Raw genomic sequence first — 19,200 nt, 5'->3', positions numbered from 1 at the left:
TCGCCTGGCTAGTTTTTTGTATTTTTTAAGTAGAGACGGGGTTTCACCATGTTAGCCAGGATGGTCTCGATCTCCTGACCTCGTGATCCGCCCGTTTCGGCCTCCCAAAGTGCTGGGATTACAGGCTTGAGCCACCGCGCCCAGCCTCTTCTAGCTTTTAGTAATTGCAAGCAATCCTTGACTTGTAGAAGCATCACTCTAATCTCTACCTGTCTTCACAAGTTGTTTTTCTCTCTGCATGCTGCAAATATGTGTCCAAATTTCCCTCTTCTTATAAGGACACCACCAATTAGATTAAGGCCCACTCTAATCCAGTATGATCTCACCTTAACATGACTACATGTGCAAAGACCCTATTTTCAAATAAGGTCACATTCATTGGTCCAAGGAAGACATGAATTATAGGAAGAAACTGTTCAACTCACTGAATGGTCCTTGCCTAAATTTTTCAGAGTTTCACTCCATTAGACAAAAGCCATGACCGCAAACATTTTTGAGATGATCCCTGCTCTGTCTTTGGTTTCTATTGAGATGATTGAGGGACAACACTCCTAAGCTTCTGAGAGGCCCTCTAGTTTCACTGATAGGATCTGTGAATCATAACCTTAATATCTTAGAAGAGCCTTTTCTATGACTGAACACTTTAACCTTTTAGTCTTCCTGAGGCTTCAGTGAAAGCTGGACAGCTACACAGTCTTTCTTTTCTCTATACCATCATTTCAGAAGCCATTTCTGACTCCCAGCATTTCTTGCCATCTGGAAAGGCTGAGCAGTCTCAAAATTCTCCAATCTTAATCCCTTTATGTTTACCAGTTTTTCCCTCCAGTTATTTTTTTCCTCACATTTTAGTATAAGTAGTAAGAGAGAAATAAGCCAGCACCTTTAACACTTTGCTTGCAGATCTCCTCAGCTATATATCTAAGTTTGTCATTTACAAATTCTGCTTTCTGCATAACTGCAGGACACAATTTTTCTAAGCTTTCTATCACCACATAGCAAGGATTCTCCTTCCTCCATTTCCAATAACATGATTCTCACTTCGTTCTGAGTCTTCCCCAACAGTATTCTAAAAGCCCAGATTTCTAATTAAAGTCTGTTCATGATGATTTAGGCTTTCTCTAAGGAATTTAGGTTTGCTCTATAATGCTCTTCACCTCCTTCTAAGCTCTCACCAGTTGTATCTTTAACATCCATATTTCTACTAACAGTCTGTTTGAGACAATTAAGCCTTTCTCTATCATGTTGCTCAAAATTCTTCTAGCCTCCAGCTACTGCCTAATCCCAAATCCATTTCCACCTTTTAGGTATTAATTACAGCAGTATCAACTTTTGGTATCAAAATCTGCATTAGTCTCTATTGCTGTGTAACTGTCACAAGCTTAGTAGCTGTGAACAATACGTATTTATTATCTTACATTTTTCGTGGGTCAGGAGTCTGGCACATTTTAACTGGGTCCTTTGCTTAGGATCACAAAGGCTGAAATCCAGATGTTGGCCAAGCTGGAGGTACTGTATAGGATTTGCTTCCAAGTTCAGTCAGGCTGTTGGGCAGAATACAGTTCTTTTTGTTTGTAAGACTGAGATTTCCATTTGCTAGCTGACTATTGGCTAGGGGGTCACTCTCCACTCCTAGAGGTCACTCACATTTCTTAACTTATGGCTCCTCCCATCTTCCAGCAAGCAATGGCATTTTGAATGCTTCTCCTGATTTCAGTCTCTGAATTCTGCTTCTCCAACTAGCCAAATAAACCTCTCTGCTTTTAAAGAGTTCATGTCATTAGGTTAGGCTTACCTGGATAATCTCCTTATCTTAGGGTCAACTGATCAGTAACTTGATTACCTCTGTAAAATTCTTTTTGCCAAGTAACAACATAATCACAGGAAGAGGGTGGAGATCATGGAGGGCTAACTTAGAATTATGACTATCACACATTCTTACACCAAAAATACTCTAGGAATATACTAATAGTGGCAACTATGAGTTTTCATTCCTTTCTGCATTTTTATTTTGTATAATTTTTTAAATCATATAACTCCAATGAGGAAAAATGCAGAACTATATTATTATGAGAATAGTTCAAATCATAGTGGCTTTACAGAATCTTGGAGCTATCTGCTTGCCCATTTGCAGTGATTCCAACTGCATGAAGTACTGATTACAAAAGATAGAATCATGCGTTTTTAGAAAGATAGTTTTGTTACATCGCGAGCTTTTTCTACAAGTACACACATGTTTCTAATAAAATAAATTTATTGTTAATGATGAGGTTTGAAAATAGGTTATATAAAGGTATGCCTATCTTCTTACTCTGCTTCTATAGCAAAAGAAGTCAAAATGCCGAGGGCCCATGAGCTATATAACCAACTAGCTGAAATATAACTTCCAACTGAAAGAGCATATCAGGATTGTATACTGCAATGAATTTCAGCTTTTTCACTCAGGCACCAAATGTTTACTGAGCTCCCACTATACACAGAGCACTGGGTACAGAGATACAGATGGCACCACCCTGAACCCAAGCGAAGAGCTCAAAATTTCTCATTTTGCCCAGCAGACAAGTTTCTTATTTCATTTAAGTGAGTCAAAGTTATACTTTAAATATTAACTGTCAGATTTCAGAGGGTATTTGAGAGATCCTAAAAATATTTTTATAATTAAAGAAGAAGAAAACCTGTATTCCAGCCAATGTTTATTCCCTGAGTCTTAAAAAACTTACTTTTAAAGAAAAGAATCAGGCAAATTGAAATTTTCCTTTTAACATGACCCTTAATCAGCCATTCTTTTGGCTATTTTGACAAAAAAGAATCAGTGTAAGACTGGGTCACATTCCTTTAAGGTCACATCTCTTTGTCATCATCATCTCTTCTTTGGCAACGTACAGTAGCTACTTCCAAATGCCAATTACTTTGAAAAGATCTTGGCTTAACCTTAGTCTAACCCGGCCAACCCTCCAAGTCAGCCCAGCAGCAATGCTGGCAGACCTTGGAAAAATGGAACACTGGGCTGTTCATGGGCTGTTTCCATGGAGTACATCATGTTTCATAGGGGAAATATGAGTAGTCACTTGGAAGGCCTCCCTCTTGAGGAGTGAAACATTATACCACAGCCTGGTATTTCAACCTATCTTCAAACTTTTTGGCTTAATGAATTCCTAAACTTTATATTCAGTTCTGTTTTCCACCTGCTTACAATTCTTAATCCTGCACAGCAACTTATCTGATCAGAATTGGAGCAAGTGGAGAAGGACTACAAAAGGGACCCAAAGTGGGTCGGTGGCCCTGGAACAGGGGCTGTGGTGGTACACAGGGATCAGGCTACAGTGGCTACTGGGCTGATGAGTGAGACTCTGGCTACATTAGCAGCTCCACCGAGATTCCCAAATTCCTAATCACACCTGAAATTGCACTAGAACTGCTGATGGCTGTGAACTTCCTAGATTGTTAAATAAAATAAATTATGCTTTGAACAAAAGGGAGCCAAAGGAAGTCTGTGGGAGCTGAGGAGACGCAAAGGAAAAGAGCCCAGTCTGACAGATGGGGTTTCTTTTGCACTCACCCTTTCTAGTCTCCTTCCCCTTTAACCTCTTTCCCAGTTTAACCGTCCTTCACTATCTTCCTTCCCTTCCAAGAAATCTTCCTTATGTAGCACCACCAGTTCCCAAAGGCTGCCCAAGTATCTCCAGCTTTTTATCCCCTACCTCTGCTAACCCTGCAGATGGTAAACCCAGTCACGCTGAGCATTCATGGGCTTCCCTTGGTTAAAAGCCACAGCTTTCCATTAATTTACTGATCACTGGTTCATTCATTTATTCAAGACATTTACCAAGTGCCTCCTAGGTGTCAGGCCCAGGGCTAGCTGCTGAGAATAAGGAGAGGAACTAGACTGGGTCTCTTCCCTCAAGAGACGGAGGAAACAGTCATAAACACAAGGGTCTATAACAGTAATGCATTACATTTTTATGCAGTAAAACGGAGGAAGAGTGGATTCATCTTGATGGTGCACTAAGCGGGGCTAATTTCTAACTCTGGTCCCTTAAAAAAAATTCAATATACTAAAACAAAGAAACAAACTAACAAACACTAACCAGTTCAATCCAATCAGGTATAAGACAGCAAGAATTTCACAAAGATATCCAGGAGGTATGTTGAATTTGAGGCAGGACTCTTTGCAAGGGAAGAATCACAAGTGGAACAAGTATGCTTTGAGAAAAAAGTCTGTGTGCCAGGAGAAATGGGAGCCAAGGTTATGAAAGAGGTGCACTGCAGGAAGACTTGTGACATACTGGTTACTTTGGTACATTCTTTGTTCAAAGAGAAGGAAGTATGAAATGAATTTAAGTTCAAAAATACAGAAGGCGAGGTATGCACCAACGCATTTTTTCATTGCTTATCTTGACTAAAAATAACACAATGTGGTCTCTTTGCAAGTCAATATATAGAACATAGAGACAGAGTTGGAGAGACCATCCCCTTCCCCAACATCCTTGTAAAACATTTGAAAAAACTTGATATTCCCCTGCATTGTTAGACTGCTCTTTGTAACAGTGTTATACAAACCCTTTCCATGGAAAGATCTCCCATTCAAACATTTTTTACTGCTAGCAAGCAAAGACACATACTGCCCTAGCAACGTAATTCTAGGCTTGAAGGCCATGAGCTTGAGAGACCATTTTTAAAGTTGCATGTTAGAACCTATAATAGAAGTGATAAAAAGAGGGGGAAGCTAGAAATAGCACAGATACCATAAATGTATAGAAATGTATTCTAATCAAGTCTTCTTAACTCCTGGTGAGGTAGACTCTACCATTGGCAAAGTGTCGTGGGGTCTTGCAATATGCCAATCACAGACCTATAGGTGTAAACTTCCACATTCCCTGCATTCCAGGGAATGAGAAATTTAAATTCAGTGATTCAGAAAAGAGAGGCTGGATAAATCTTTGTTGAATAAATGACAATTTATAATTTTTACTAAAATAGAATAGTCATACAGTAGTAATATTGAGCATGATGTGCCAGGTGTTTATTCAATACCAATTCTTCCTTATCTACATTTTATAAATGAAGGGATTTAGGTCATATTATAGCAAAGCTTGGACTAATTTAAGCCAAGTTGGCCCAATTCCCACCCCCAATATTGAGTCACCTGATGTTTGTAGTCTAGTGCCAGAGGCCAATGAGGAATTTTATTCGGTACTTCTGCCGTTAAATAAGAAGTGAAAACTAAGGGCGCGAGGTTGAAGCTGGCGGCGAGGCTGGAACTGACCAGGGATGTCCGGTAAAAGCCGGCAGGCAGGAGGAACTGGGAATGGTGGATGGGAGGAGTAGTGGTTGCGTGTGAGCCTGGCGGCTGGCACAGAGCCAAAATCAGGAGAAGGCTGGAGACCGAGGCTCCAAGACCCTCAGCTTCCCGCAGGCATTGCAGGCGGGGACTGCCCTGCAGGGATGCTAGCAGTAGGGGCGAGCCTGTGGCTGCAGCTCCTGCCATCGCTCCCCGCTGCGCGGGGCCGAGACTGGAGCAGCAGCGAGGGTCACACAATCCCCAGAGAGAGTGTGACCAACGTGCGAGAGAAGCTCTTTAGCAAGTTACTACCTTCCCTAAGCCTCACTTTCCTATCGATAAAAAGGGTGATATAAAAGTAACTACTGCAGGAGGTAAGATGAGGATTGAATGAACCATATAAAAATGCAGGGGCTTTGGAGAGCAAAAAGTCAAATATCCCGCAATTTCTTTTTTCTTTTTCTTTTTTTCTTTCTTGAGACAGAGTCTCACACTGTCGCCCAGACTGGAGTGCAATGGCGCCATATCGGCTCACTGCAATTTCCGCCTCCTGAGTTCAAGCGATTCTTCGGCCTCAGCCGCCCAAGTAGCTGGGACTACAGAAGCGCGCCACCACGCCTGGCTAATTTTTGTATTTTTAGTAGAGACAGGGTTTCACCATATTGGCCAGGCTGGTCTCGAACTCCTGGCCTCGTGGTCTGCCCGCCTTGGCTGGGATTACAGGCATGAGCCACCGCGCCTGGCCATATCTGCCATTTCTATGGTTCACCATAACACAGGTGAAAACTGCTAGTACAGAAGCCTGCCTGAAAGCCTGTTTAACCATAGGCTATGCTGCATTATACTAATGCAAGGGTATAGAATGCAAGCACATTCGACCTGAGGTCAAAGCAAGTCACAGAAGGCCAAGCCCAAGATCAATGAGCAGGGGGAAGAACATTCTTCCCATGAAGTTATAGAAAGGGAGTAAATATTTTTGAACAATAATATAATTTGCAACATTTCCATTTAGAAGACATCTGAGACTGTACTTCCAACCTGGGCTACACTGATTTAGCCTCAATAAGCTATAGCATTTCGTCCTCCATCAAATGTTGGCTAAATCTTTGAAATCAATAAAACAATAATTAAATAAAGAACTATTGTATGTATAAATTTGTTTCCTGCAAGAAACAATTCTATCTTTGAGAAGCAAATAATCCAAATGAGAAGGAAAAAATCTTATTTCACTTACTTAGATTGAACACACTCAAGTTTTATCTGGAATTTGATGCCTTTTCTATGAAATATTTATATTAGTCGATTTAGTCATGGAGATGTGTATTTTTATTTTATTCATTAACCAGGATATTTGTTTGCTAGCTATAGTTTGTTTTAGGGTTTTGTTTTCTTCAGTTTTGTTTTAGACAAGGGTCTTGCTATGTTGTTCAGGCTGAAGTGCAGTGGCTGGCTAGTCACAGGTTTCATTCATCATCTTGATTACTCCCAGTTTTGGTGATTATAAATAAAATAATTATAAAAATTTATGTGTGGTGTTTTGTATGAACAACAGTTTTCAAATCAGTTGGGTAAATATCTAGGTGCACAATTGCTGCATTCTATGGTATCCTTAGTTTTGCAAGAAACTGCCAAAGCGTTTGTACCATTTTGCATTCCCACCAGCAATGAATGAGAATTTCTACTGCATTCTCACCAGCAATTGGTATTGTCAGCTTTTCGGATTTGGGCCTTCCTAATACATATTTTTTCCATGATTTTACTTTCATCTTATTTGTTGAAATCTTACTTGTACTGATTTCTGCTATTTTGCTCTTTGTGTCTATATATATCATGCGTTTTCTTTGTTTCTATGTTTGTGTTTCACTGCCTTTGCTGTACTATGTAAATATTTTCTACTGCACCATTTACATTCATTTGTTGAATGCTGTTATGGACTGAATGTTTGTGTCCCCCCAAAATCCATATGTTGAAGCCCTAGCCCTCGATGTGATAGCATTTGGAGGTGGGACCTTTGAAAGGTAATTAGGTTTAGATGAGATCATGAGGCTGGAACCCCCATGATGGGATTAGTGTTCTTACAAAAAGAGGAAGAGAGACCAGAGCTTTCTCCCTGGCATGTGAGGACTCTGTCCGTAGTTGCTGTCTATAGACCAGGAAGAGGGCCCTTGCCAGAAATCAAGTTAGCCAACACATTAATCTTATAATTCCCAGCCTCCAGAACTGTGAGAAATAAATATCTACTGTTTAGACTACCCAGTCTATGGTATTTTATTATGGTCACCTGAGCAGACTGATACAGATGCCTTTTACTATATATATTTTAGTTCTTTTCAGCCATTATTTCTTAAATATATTTTCTTCACTTTTTTTTTCTTTTCTCTACTTCTGGGACATTGACGCTGGGTCGCTTGATGTTCCTCAATCTCTGAGACTCTTCATTTTTCTTCATTGCTTTTTCTGCAATTCCTTATAATTCTTGATCTATCATTGATTTCACTCATTTGTTTTACTCTGCCAGCTGAACTCTGCTATTAAAACCCGGTAGTGAATTTTTTATTTTAATTACTGTACTTTTCAACTTCAGAATTTCTATTCCATTTTTAAAATAATCTTATATCTTGATTCGTATTCTCTACTTGATTATTTGTTATTGTCAGGCTTTCCTTTAGTTCTTAAATATTGTTTCCTTTATTTATTCAAACATATCTATACTAGTTATTTTGAAGTCTTGCTCCACCAAATATAACATCGGTCCCATCAGAGACAGTTTCCGTTGTTTTTCTTTCTGTGTATGGTCACATTTACCTGGTTTTTGTATGTAATTTCTTTAATTGGACATTTTAGATAATATATTGTAGTAACTCTGGATTTGTCTCCTCTCCAGGGTTAGTTGCTTTTGCTAATTTTTTGATTTGCTGAATGACTTGCCTGGATTAATTCGGTAGAATCTACCTGACAACAGTGTGCAGCCCCTGTTCTTTCTGTTCAGGTTCCTTTTGAAAATTTATTTTTGCTTAATTTTTAAATCTGACTTCCCATGAGTCACTCCTGGATTAGCATAGCTTAATGGTCAGCCAAAAATTGATCAGAGGTTGCACATAAACATATTGAGCCAGAAAGCTTTCTACTCCTTGCCAACAGATCTGTGTGTTTAAGGAATGTAATCAAGGCTGGGCATGTGGCTCATACCCTGTAATCCCAGCACTTTAGGAGGCCAAAGCAGGAGAATCACTTGAGACTAGCAGTTTAAGACCATCCTGGGCAATATAGTGAGACCCTATCTCATTTATTTATTTATTTATTTATTTATTTATTTATTTATTTATTTTTCTATATTCGAGAATGGGGTCTTGCTGTCACCCACGCAGGTCTCAAACTCCTGGGCTCAAGCTATCCTCCCACCTCTGCTTCCCTAAGTGCTGGGATTACAGTCTTTAGCCACCACTCCCAGCAGTGATTCCTTGTCTCTACAAAAAATAAAATAGAAAATTAGCCAGGCATGGTGATGTGCACCTGTAGTTCCAGCTACTCAGGAGGCAGAGGTGGGAGGACAGCTTGAGCCCAAGAGGTAGTGGAGGCCCTGAGCCATGTTTGTGCCACTGCACTCCAGCCTGGGCGATAGGGCAAGACCCTCCCTCAAAAAATAACATAATAAAAAGGAATGTAATCAAAGTTCAGACAATTTGCAAGTCTGCCCTGGTTTATACTTTCTGCATACCCAAGGCTTCACATTCATAAGGGAAAGATAGACAGCCAGGCCCTATCTGATCCATCCTATGTGTACGCATGTCCTTGAGTATGCATACAGCCTTCCAAGCCACCATGGAGAAGTGAACACTTGTGAAGGCCACTATCACTATCTCCATCTCTGGATTTCCCTTTTAATTTTCTGGCTGGTCTCTCAGTTTCTTGAGCCTGAGCCATGCCAAAACCTCAGATTAGCTGCAATGTTGCCCTTTTTAAATTGTTTGGTGTTATTCCAGGATTTTTCCACCATCATTTTTGACAAAGGCCCTGAGTCAAATCTATGCTCCACTCCAAAGTCAATCTGCCTCCTGTATTAAGGAGGTCACCTGTCCTCATAGCTTGCCCTGCCCTGGTAAAATTACTGAACAGCAGAACTGGGGTGGGGAATGGCAGAAACCCCAGGACAGAGTGCCACAGATTCCCACCGTTCTTCCTGATGCTCAATTTTTCTTCAATACATGCTTCTCAGTGAGATGGATGCCTTTCATCAATTTCCAAAATCCTGAAGTGGTTGTTTTTGACAGTTTTTTCTGGTTTTATATTTGCCTTTGGAGGACAGGATTTTCCCATCTTCTCACTCATTCTAGAAGTCCCACCTAAAGTCAAAATTTTTGCTTTGGGCCAGAGTTCATTGTAACTTTTCATTATGACATATGAAAAAGGAAAATATATGTAAGACATATGGACAAAATTATGAATCAGGAGGCATTCCAAATTTTTAATAAAAAGATTCAATATGAAAAAGATAGAACCTTAGATCCAAGGCAATTATGATTCAAATATCAGTGGAATTTTTGATACAACTTGGTTAGACAGGGTGGATATTGGTACAGGGATAATGGTACAGGTTAGAAAGCCTATAGACAGATTGTAGCAGGTGAAATTCTAGGAATGACCCCCAATGACCCTGACTCTTCTGTAATACCTTCCTCTTTGAGCGGGGGTGGAACATGAAAAGATCCTTTCCATGACTATGTTACATTTTATGGAAAAATACAGATTACCTGGGTAATCTTAATCACCTGAGCCCTTCAAGAGCAGATCTTTTTTTTTTTTTTTTTCTTTTTTTTTTTCTGGCTGGCAGAAGAAGCAGAAGTTAGAGATTTCAAGTATGAGGGCATTTCACATGCTCTTGCTGGCTTTGGAGATGCAAGAGTTGATATGCCAAGAAATGTGTGTGGCTTTGAGTTGCATAGAGTGGCTCTAGCTCACAGCAGACAAGGAAACAGAGACCTCAGTCCAATAGCTTCAAGGAACTGGATTCTATCAGCAACCTGAAGGAGCCCAAAAGCAGATTATACCCAAGAGTCCCCAGATAAGAGCCCAGCCTGGTCAACACCTTTATTTTGGCCTTGTTAAACACTCAGAATCCAGCTAAGCCTGCCTGGACTTCTTGTCTACAGAACTGTGAGGTAACAAGTAGATATTGTTTTAAACTCCTAAATTTGTGGTACTGTTTTATTCAGTAATTAAGGAGACTAACACAGAGACCTATACTTATGTATACTAGATATTCGATATTTGACACAGTTGGCTTTGCAGACCATTAGTGAAAGGAAGGACTATCCAATGAATAATTCTGGGACAAATAGTTATATATATAGAATAAAAAGCTTGGATTTTGTCTTAGTCTGTTTTCGGTTGCTTATAACAGAATGCCTGAAAGTGGATAATTCCCAAAGTAAAGGAATTTGTTTCTTCCAGTTATGGAGTCTGAGAAGTCCAATGACAAGGACCTGTATCTTGTGAGGGTTTTTTCGCTGGTGGGAATTCTCTGCAGAGTTCAGAGGTGGTACAGGACATCACATGGCAAGAGGGCCTAAGCGTGTCAGATCAGGTCTCTCCTCTTCTTTCAAAGCCACCAGCTCCACCCTCATGATAACTTATCAATCCATTAACCCATTAATCCATTAATTAATCCATGAATGGATTAAACCAGAACCCACTTGACCCAATCACTTCTTTTTTAGTATTTTTTGTTTGTTTGTTTTTGTGCTTGTTTTTATTTATTTTGGTTTTTGAGACAGGGTCTCACTCTTTCATCCATAGCACTCAGGCTGGAGTGCTGTGGCATGATCACTGCAACTTCAACCTCCCAAGCTCAAGTGATCCTCCCACCTCAGTCTCCAAGTTGCTGGGACTACGAGGGTCTGACCACCATGCCTGGCTAGTGTTTTATTTTTTGTAGAGATGGAGTTTCACTATTTTGCCAAGGCTGGTCTCAAACTCCTGGGCTAAAGCAATCTGCCTGGTTCCTCCGGCTAAAGTGCTGGGATTACATGTATGAGCCACCACACTGGCCCCCAATCACCTCTTAAAGGCACCATCTCTTAATACTGCCATGCTGGGGATTAAGTTTCAACATGACTTTCAGATCTGTACCTCAAAGCATGACAAGAAACTAGAAACTTTAAATGCTTACAAGAAATTGTAGAAGAACTTCATGCACTTGAAGTAAGGAAGAATCTTTCTTTCTTTCTTCTTTCTTTCTTTCTTTCTGTCTTCTTTCTTTCTTCTTTCTTTTTCTTCTTCTTCTTCTTCTCTTTTTTTTTTTTTTTTCAGAGTCTCATTCTTTGTCGCTGGCTGGAGTACAGTGGCAAAATCTCGGTTCATTTCAACCTCCGCCTCCTGGGTTCAAGCAATTCTCCTGCCTCAGCCTCCTGAGTAGCTGGGACTACAGGTGTGAACCACCTCACCCGGCTAATTTTTGTATTTTTAGTAGAGATGGGGTTTCTCCATGTTGGGCAGGCTGGTCTTGAACTCCTGACCTCAAGTGATCTACTGTCCTCAGACTCCTAAAGTGCTGGGATTACAGGTGTAAGCCACCATGCCCGGCCTATGGAAAAATTTCTTAATTAAAGATGTATACAATACACTAAAAGATTAAAAATTTACACACACACACACAAATTAAATTCTACTTATAAATGGTCAGCATTTTAAAAAGAAATAGAAAGGGAGGAAAATGCAAGAATGCTGAGAAGCAGGAGTGTATAGCGTCACAAGTGTCACAAGAGCAGTATGCTTGAAGAAAGAGGAGGTGGCCATCTGTGTTGAACATGGCTGAGAGATGGGGTAAGAAGACAGCAAAGTGTGCAGTGCATGTTGAGACGCAAGACACACAGGCAAGCTTAACAAGAGCAACTTCAACAGAGTAGGAGGAAACCCAGGGCGGTGCCTAGACAGCTGCTCCTTTTGCTCCTCACCCTTCCAGAAAATGCCACACCTCCCATAGTGCCCTGGATGCCCCATCACTTGCGTATTCATAGCTACCCTAAAATACTTCAATATAGCATAGGTTTCTTTTTGCTTGTATTCTATAGTGGAAAAAGTGGAATTATTACCTGTTTATTTACTTGGCTGATGGCACATGCTTTTGACAATTCTATCATTTTTCTGACATTCTTCCCTCTCTGAGAAGATGAGAAAGAAAAATCATAATAAAATTGTGGCAATCCCTATCGTTGAGACAGGTCTTTATTGTTTCTCTTTAACCTGAGCTTTCTGGAGGGTCCAAGGATGAAAGCTTAAGGTGCAGCCAACCAGTGCTAAAATCCTAAACCTCACTCTCTGCGTGTATGTGGCACACTCATGCACACACACACACACACACACACACACACACAAATGTGAAAGGCTCTCTTTCCCTTCATCCTTTCCTTGCCTCTTGCAAGGTTGAACAGATTGGTCATTTTAATCCCATTACAACTTCAATAAAGAGAAGTCAGCCTAAAGAGTGGCAGGGAACGGGCACAGAAACCAGGTACTGTGCTCCCCTAGGGAGCGGCTGTGTCTCAACTCGTGAGATCTTGAAAATATTTCCCCCTTCCTAAAAATTATTCTCTTCCAGCAAAAATAGCTTCTAAATTATAGAAGCTCTGATGTGCACAAGGATTTCAAAATGTCCCTAATGAAGATCATAATTAAAATATTTAAATAGGTTTTTAATTTTCTTTCTGGGCTGTGTTATTTCCTAGTCCTCTTCAGGAGCTCCTATTGTTCAGTCCTGACAGAATCCTCTGTCAGAAATTATAGCCTGCTGCCTTTCAGCATCTTCATTAAAATGCAGTGCTGCCAGATATATCTGCATGCATATGAATGAAGCATCTATAGAATAATTAAGTCATGAATAACACATTGCTGAGCATGGCTTTTCCTGAATAAGAAAAGAATGCTATTTATGAACCCAGAAATTTTATATTATATTAAAAAATATTTGGCAATAACAAGTACCATTTTAGGATTCATTAATTTAAATTTTGATTTCCCTGCTATGAACTCCATTTTTAATAAAATGGCAATTTATATTGGAAAACGAATGTCAACCTATATGCAATTTTTCTACATTTTGCTTAAAAGGCCACCCGAAAGCTTTTGGCAATGGGGGTTGCATAATTTGAAAATCTTTTAGGTCTATCATAAACAAAAGGCCATTAGCATCACAGCAACTTAACAGGCCTGGGTTCAAACAAACAGTGACATATCAATGGAAAAACATAGACAGTATTTGTGATATTATAAAATATATATTTTTGGCTTTGTCCACAGTTTCTAGCTCACAGCTCCTATAGCTTTTATAATTTCCTAACTAGAATGATCAGGATATTTTTTGTTAAACTATTTGGCCTTTTGTCCTCGGTTCCAGAAACAGCTCCAGAATAGCTCCAGAGTGATAAAGGTGAAACCAGGCTTTCTGTTATTTATGACAAGCCCCTTTCAACCACACCTGAGACTACATTAATGAGATGATTTTTGGAAAAACCCTAGATAACTACAGGATGAAGGGCTGGTTGCCAGGGGGACTTACCGTGTGCTTAGAGGGTTGAGACTCACAACCCCATACCCCACCTCACATCCGGAGAAGGAGAGGGGCTGAAGGTTAAGTTGAACACCAGTAGCCAACGATTTAATCAATCATCCCTACACAATGAAGCCTCCAGAAAGTACCAGAAGAACTGAGTTCAGGGAGCTTCCAAATTAATGAACAAGAATACATTAAACTGCTGGGAGGGTGGCACACTCCACCTCCACAGGGACAGAGGCTCCTGGGCTTGGGACCCTTCCAGACCTTCTTTCTTTGGCTGTTCATTTGTATCCTTTCATGTATCCTTTATAATAAATGGGTAAACAAAAGTAAAGGGTTTCCCTGAATTCTGTGAGCAGCTTTAGCAAATTAATCAAACCCAAAGATAGAGGGGTTGTAGAAATCCCTATTTACAGCCAGCCAGTCAGAAATTCCAAAGGCCTGAATGGGCCACTCACATCTGAAGTAGGGGGCAGTCATGGGACTGACTACTCAACGTGTGGTATCTGATTCTATCTTCAGGTAAGTCGTTTCCAAATTGAATTGAGAGGACACCCCACTGGTGTCCACTGCAGAACTGATTTCTTAGATTAGTGTGTGGGTCAAAACTCCTATACATTGGTCACTGAAGTGCTCTGTGTTGTAAGAAAATAATAGGAGGAAAAAAATGGTGGGTTTTTTCCTTCTTAATATTCTAAAGCAGTTTTTAGACTTTGTCAAGGAATAATGTGGAAGCAAACGCTGAGCTTCCCTGTGCCCAGCCTTCCCCTGCATGCAGTGTGTCAAGAAGCCATTCTTTTGCTAAAGGCCCAGCTTAGCAATGATCACATCCTAAAGTTGAGCAGCACTGTAATTTCAACATGGTTTCAGGTTTAGCTCCCTACCCTGTCTTCCTGAGACCTTTAGACATGGTGAACTGTTAAAGTCACAGAGGCAGAGAAAGGAGTAGGTGAGAAGGAAGAGTGAGAGATTAGAGAAGAAAGGGACACAAGGCTTAAGGTATAAAGAAAAAGATAAGACTGCCTCTTCCTTCTTGGCCTTACTCAGCTCACTTGGTTGATTCTTTCTTGCTCATAGTTGTATGTTCATTTCATGTTTGGGCTTTTCTTCTTTTTCTTTTTCAATAGACTGAACATGCTATAACATCTCCCTGAGCAAAGGGCTGAGCCAAATGTCAATGGACCAAACAATATGGCAGGCAAGGTAATCTGCTTCAAATCTTATAAACCCATTTCTCTCCTCCTATTTTCTCTTTTCCCTCTCAGGGCCTCAGTTTCAGCTGTCTTCTCTCTTTACCTGGATTACAGCAGCATCCCCCCGGGGTCCCTGTCTGTAGTCTCCCATGTCCCTTCCCAATGCCCCACCCTGTCTTTCTATCTTCTACCACCCCCACCCATAAGCACACTCCCTAAACCATATCTGACTGTGTCATTTCTCCAGTAAAAATCCATGCTGGTTTCTCATTCCACTTAGGATAAATTCTAAGCCACTCAACATGGTTCAAACAGCCATGCAGGATCTGAGATGAGACTGAATCTCCAGCTTCCTCTGACATGTCCCACATGGCCTCCTGTTTCCAGTCCATTACTCATTCCAAACCATTATTCTTGGTATCTTGAGTTCATTGTGTTCCATGTTCGCACATGCTATTTCCCCAATGGACATCTACTCCTCCTTAAACAAGCAACGCAAAGGCCTGCATGTCCCACCAGCATTCCCGGACTATACCCACCCAGGCTGGTTTTGGTGTCCCCCTCTATGAAAACACTTTCTTACGCTAAACTACAATTATGCATTTGCTTATCTGTTTTTACCGTTACTTTGTGTTCCTATCACCGGTCCCAGTGCATAGCAATAAAAGCTCCTTGAATGGAAGGGTAAACGATACAGATATCCTGTATAGTTTTATTGTGCTTCCCTTTATTGTCCTTTGCAGCAATTGCACTTTTTACAAATTCAAGGTTTGTGACAACCCTGCACCAAGCAAGTTTATTGGTGCCATTTTTTCCAATAGCATGTGCTTACCTTGCATCTCTGGTCACATTTTGGTAATTTTCACAATCTTTCAAACTTTCTTATTATTGTATCCGTTATGGTGACCTGAGTTCAGTAATCTTTGATGTCACTATTGTAATTGTTTTGGGGCACCACAAATCACACCCATTTAAGACAGCAAACTTAATCAACACTGTGTGTATTCTGACTACCCCACTAACTGGTGGTTCTCTGTCTCTCTTCTTTTCCCTAGGCCTCCCTGTTTCCTGAAACACAACAATATTAAAGTTAGGCCAATTAATAACCCTCCAGTGGTCTTGAAGTGTCAAGTGAAAGGAAAAGTCATACATCTCTTAGTTTAACTCAAAAGTTAAAAATGATTAAACTTAGCAAGGAAGGCATGTAGAAAGATGACACAGGCCAAAAGCTAGACCTCTTCTGACAAACAGCCAATTGTGAAGGCAAAGGAAAAGCTCTTGAAGACAAGTTAAAAGTGCTACTCAGTGAAATCACAAGTGATAAGAAAGCAAAGTAGTCTTATTGCTGATATGAAGAAAGTTTGAACGATCTGGACAGAAGACCAAACCAGACACAACATTCCTTTAAGCCAAGCCTAATCCAGAGCAAGACCCTAGCTCTCTTCAATTTTATGAAGGCTGAGAGAGGTTAGGAGGCTGCACAAGATGCACAACTAGCAGAGGTTGCTTCATGACATTTAAGAAAAGAAGCCATCTCTCTAACATAAAAGTGCAAGGCGAAGCAGAAGGTGCTGATGTAGAAGCTGTAGCAAGTTATCCAGAAGATCCGGCTACGATCATGATGAAAGTAGCTACACTCAACAACAGATTTTCAATATAGACAAAACAGCCTCCTATTGGAAGAAGATGCCACTTAGGACTTCCTTTCATAGCAAGAAAGAAGTCAATGCCTGTCTTCAGAGCTTTGAAGGACAGGCTGCCTGACTCTCTTGTTAGAGACTAATGCAGCTGGGGATGTTAAGTTGAAGCCAATGGTCATTTACCATTCAAAAAATTCTAAGGCCCTTAAGAATTATGCTCAGTCTATTCTGCCTGTGCTCTATAAATGGAACAACAAAGCCAGGAAGATTGCATATCTGTTTACAGCGTGGTTTACTGAATATTTTAAGTCTACGGTGGAAACCTATTGCTCCTGAGAAAAAGATTCCTTTCAAAATATTAGTGCTCATTGGCAATGTATTTAATTACCTAAGAGCTCTAAGGCAGATATACAAGTAGATGAATGTTGTTTTAATGCCTGCTAACACAGCATCTATTCTCTAACCAGGAGATCAAGGAGTAATTTTGAGTTTCAAGTCTTACTATTTCAGAAACACATTTCTTAAGGCTATAGCCATTATTGACAGTGATTCATTTGATGGGTCTAGGCAAAGTAAATCAACAGCCTCTGGAAAGAGTTCAGTATTCTAGATGTCACTAAGAACACTCGTGATTCATGGGAGGTTAAAATAACAACATTAACCGGAGTTTGGAAGAAGTTGATTCCAACCCTCGCTGATGACTTTGAGGGGTTTAAGACTTCAGTGGAAGAAGTCACTGAAAATATGGCAGAAGTAGCAAGAGAACTAGAATTAGAAGTGGAACTTGATGATGTGACTGAATTGCAGCAATCTTGTGATAAAACTTGAATGGATGAGGAGTTGCTTCTTACAGATGAGTTTTATTGTGATATTTACTTTATTGCAGTGATCTGAAATCAAACTCCCAATATCTTTGAGGTGTACCTATATGTATATGACAAGGCAGAATGAAGTAGGCACTGTTACCTTCTGCTGTGTATGAGAGTGAAAGCATAGCCTCTTGAAGACAGGCAAACTTGGGTTTAGATTTTGACTGCTACTTATTGAGTAACAATAAATTATCTCATTGCTCTGAACCTCAGTTCCCTAGTCTGTGAAGTAGTTACATAAACTCATATTTCATAGTTCTTTTGAAAATTAGATTGAATGAGAGAATAAAGTGTTTAGTGGGAGGCCTGGCAAACAGAGTGCAATCAGTAATGGTAGCTATCAGCATTATTGTTACTACTTTTATTACTATTAAAACACAATCAGTAAAAACTAAAAAGACACATCTTCATTTTAAAGACTTATTATATCTTTAAAATAGAATACTATTTTAGACTCCCAGGTAATTCATGACCAAACATTATAACTGTATAGCATAAGCAGACCTGTAGACCAATCTTATTTACTACTCCATCTGGTTCTTTTGTCATAATGTGGTGGGGAGAAGGATTCCCAACTTTATTTTAAATCATTTAACCATATCTTTGTTTTTTAGCTCCACATTTACCTCATATATATGTTGCAGGAGGCACTACACTGATGCATTTAAACAGTGTGGAGTACTAGAAGATATCCTGACTTCTGGATAGGGTCCAGCTTAACTGTGGCATTGACCCATGGTGTGACCATGGGCAAGTCACACCTATTTGGACATCTGTTTAATTAGAGAGGTGACCTACCTGATCTCTAAGCATCCTCATAATTTTCCTTATAATGACCAAAATCACAATTACAAAGAGAAGCCTGATCCCTACCCTACAAAGAAGTGTAATTGTGTTGGGACTAAACTATTAAAATATAATCCCTTTGCTTTGCCTGCTTTGTCTGCTTTGACCCTTTTCTTTCCTGGTCCTTGCAACATGGCCTGAGTAATACTTCGATTTTGTGTAATGGAGTCCCTAGAATGTAGGAGGTGTAGAAAGAACAAAAGCTGACTGGGTGATTATCTAAAGGAGAGCAAAGAGAGCTACCAGCTGACAGGGCACGGGGGTGGACAAGAAGAGAAGGAGCAAGAAGCAGAGTTGAGAGAAGAGAGTGTGAGAGAGAGAGGATAGAGACTAAATGACATAAATTAAGGAAAAAAGTATTGGACACTAGGGTGATAGACAGGTGAGTTGCCACGGGGTGTAACCTCTAGTTTCATCTATATCCTTCAAGATGGGCAAATAAAACAGAGATATTCAGAAGGACTAAACTCCTCTGAATGTAGAACCTCCTGAAGGATTGAACCAAATAGGTCAAATTGTCAGGGGACTTAGAACAACAAATGGGAAAACAGAAAGAGAGAGTCTTTGGTACACTCACAAATATATCCACACTGAACATGTGTTAGAATCTTCAGGGAAAAGCAGATGAATGAAATATGATTTGAGATGCCTTCAAAACACTAAAAAATGAAAATGTTGATGTTTTGGAGACTAGGGAAAGGGAAAAATGGAGAGCTTCATCATAGTTCCATGGTAAGATGGTCATGGTAACATGGTCAAGCCTAATGAAATCCATTTAAATAACATAATTGAAAAAGTAGAGAGTATTCCGGTATTACAGATA

The sequence above is a fragment of the Colobus angolensis genome, unplaced genomic scaffold (genome assembly GCF_000951035.1).
Source record: "Colobus angolensis palliatus isolate OR3802 unplaced genomic scaffold, Cang.pa_1.0 Scaffold158, whole genome shotgun sequence".
NCBI classification, from domain to species: Eukaryota; Metazoa; Chordata; class Mammalia; order Primates; family Cercopithecidae; genus Colobus; species Colobus angolensis.
This window is presented reverse-complemented; position numbering follows the sequence as displayed.